The following is a 3,365-nucleotide window of genomic DNA, read 5'->3' on the forward strand; positions in this document are numbered from 1 at the left end:
AACAAAAACAACAATAAGAATAGTTACTGACTCACTCACTGTAATGAACTTCCCCATCAGGGTCCAGGGGAGCCTATCCTGGAAGGCAAGGGCCCAAGGCCAGTCAGGGTCCACCACACACAGGGCACCAGTTCATCAGAGATTAATAATCTAATCACTCACCTCGCACTTTTGTCCAAAGCAACTTCCAGTATTAATCAGCTTTCAGTGATTTACACAGCCTGATAATTCTTGGAGAAATTCATGGTTTGATCCTTTGCTCAACGGTGGGATTTGAACCCCTCCGCATCACAGACTAGTCTAACCTTACTCTGACCGGTATGTTACCAGGTGCCCCAAATTATTATTATTATTATTGGCAATGTTCATCCATGCCAAAACAGGAAGCATTCCACGCACAACGGTTTCGGATGAGGACACTTCACCGAGGTGCCCACTTTTACGCAGCCCCCGGCAATGCGCGCCGACGGCTGGCCGCTGACGGAGCTCCTGGTGCGGGGGGGGCCTCCGGGAAGTCGCTCGAGCGCCTGAGCTCCGCACGCTGCAGTGACCAGAAGCGGCCACGTGATGGCGCTGTGGTGACACAGCAATAGCGGGGGGCAGCTTCCCGCCGACACGCCTTCCTGCCGCGGCACTTCGGGGCCAGTGTGACCTCTCCAGCGCAGGTAGATGGATTCCGAGAGAGACGCGGGGTTCGCGTTTAGTGTCCGTGTCGTCAGCGCATCGCGCTGGAGCGATGAAAGCGGCACAATCTCTAATCTGAAGGATACCAAGCGAGACACACACACTGCAGACTGCTCCGCCAGTGCTTTTTTTTTTTTAAAAAAAAAATAAATAAAAAATAAAGAAAGTATTACACCCGGTACTCATTAGCATTAAGAAGCCGCCCGGTCCATCGCGGCGCGGAGCATTGAGCACCGCGCGACGTGCGCAGCATATTCAATAAACAAAACAAAATCTCGACAAAGCCTTGATTTCAGGGCTGTCTTGCCGTGACATGTTTAAAATTCATTTTTCCGGCCTTGCCAACAAGAACACGCTGAGGACACTGGGTGGCCACGGTGGAATTGCTGATGACACCACTTTGCAATACGGCGCGCACGTGCAGGACCAGTAAACACGCGCCCATTATCAAGGCTGCGCTGCGATGCGCTGCGCTGCGCTACGCTGCGGGGGTGGGGGGGTGCGACGGGGTGCGACGGGGTGCGGGCTCGCGGGTCCTTTATGTGCCTTTTTCTAAAACACAGCGTTACATACATACATATATGAATAAAAATCACCTCTCTCTCCACGAAAACCTCTGATCACCTGCGACGACCAACACTGTGACACCTTGTACACGTGTGTTGTGTTTACTCGCGTTGTCCTTCCTCCATGTGACAAACATCATGAAATGATTACCAGCAGAGTTCACATGGAACCATATTACGTCATAAAGCATTATTGATATTTTCTGTAGAGTGATTATATGTACACACAGTATATTATAGGCACAGTGGCAGGTCTGGGGTTCAAGCCCTGCCTGGGGTGCCTTGCAACAGACTGGTGTCCATCCTGGATGCATTCCCTCCCTCCTCAGCCTTGCACCCTGGCTCACCAGTTGTTGACAACAGAATGTGTGTAACATGTTCAATTTATTTAGCAGACACTTTTCTCCAAAGCAACTTCCAATGTACTCTGTAGTGTTATCACCTTATTCACCGCGGTGACTTACACTGCTAGATACGCTACTTACACTGGGTCACTCATCCATACATCAGTGAAACACACTCTCTCTGTCACTCACACACTATAGGTGAACCTGAACAGCAGGTCTTCAGACTGAGGGAAGAAGCCACACAGACGCAGGGAGGACATGCAAACTCCACACAGACTGAGTGGGGATCGAACCCATGTCCTCTCACCCCACCCAGGCGCTGTGACAGAGCAGTGCTACCCACCGTGCCACTTGCTATGCAGAATGGCTGTAGATATGACATTTATTCTGCCACAGAAGTATACAAAGCACAAAAAATTACCATCCTTTTCAACATACACTTTGGGTTTTTGTCTTTGGCAGTGCGCAAGGAACAGCTGGTAGTGTACGGGTTAGAGCTGGTACTTTTGAGTCTAAAGGTTGCAGGTTTCAATCCCGCATCAGTCTGTAGTACCCTCACGAAAGGTACTTGCCCTAAAATGACCCAGCTGTCTAAAGGGGTAAGTACTTGTAGGTATCTTAGCGTTGTGAGTTGCTTTGGACGGAAGTGTCAGCTAAATGGCTGTGAATATCATTAGAAGATACGTGTGCCCACCATCCTCAGGATGTTCACGGTACATTTCCGTTATTCTTCTGACACTTTTCTCCAAAGCAACTTACACAGACTTTGCCATTTTTACAGCCGGGTAATTTTTACTGGGGTAACTAGGGCAGCGGTAGGTAGGATTCAATCTACAACTCATCCAAATGCAGCAGCTCTAAAACCACTGTGTTACCAGTTGCCCTAAAGTGAGTGGGTTGGGTGATCCGGGCTGTTTTTCTGAAAGGATGATGATGAAGCCCTTCGGCCAAAACATGACTGATTGATCCTGTGGGATTATGGGAAGGTCTAAATACAGATTTGTTTATGTGTTTTCTTGTTAGCTGTCTGCCAGGGAGAAAAGAGTCATTATTTGATTAATAAACTAATTGTGTGATCTGTGTGCCATCAGCGTTCAGGCTTTAGGCACAGTGGGCTTCCAGTGAAGCAGAGACCACAGAAACATATTTCCAAGCCCTTTTATTTCATTTCTCCTACTATCATTCTGCCAGACCTCATTAATCATCAATCTGCCAGCCTTCATTACATGAGAACAGCCCCCCCCCCGTTGAGCCACAAATTGTATTGATGGTCCCTGACATTAAAAGAACACGGGGATTTCGTACAGGGATGTGACCTTCTGGGTCCTCGGTTGCCGCACACAGGGCACAGTACCTGTCTCCTGGTCCAGACAAGGGGGTCATGCGGTCATCCTGGGAACAGTCTGCCGCAAGGGCCCCGCTCCGCGGATCCGAGCTCCGCAGCCGGAGTTGTTCCAGAGCGCTGGATTTGATGGTGACAGCTGCAGGGGGTCTTACTGGGAAAAGAGCCTTTGTGTAGCGCCTCCCTCGGGATGCTGCTCTGGTCGTCGGGATTACTGAGGTCCTGTGCTGCCAGAGAACCGAACAAACCTGGAATTTAACACGGTCTAAAACTGTGTTATGAATAACATTTAATGTGGTGAATTTTAACTTTCAACACGACTGTCGAGGATGAAAAGCTAAAGCTCGTGAAAGTTAAACTGTTAATTTATACATCTCGCCCTTTTCTATAAAGCAACTGGAGATGTTCGCATTCAAACAACTAACA

This window comes from Scleropages formosus, chromosome 12 (genome assembly GCF_900964775.1).
Source record: "Scleropages formosus chromosome 12, fSclFor1.1, whole genome shotgun sequence".
Lineage (NCBI taxonomy): Eukaryota > Metazoa > Chordata > Actinopteri > Osteoglossiformes > Osteoglossidae > Scleropages > Scleropages formosus.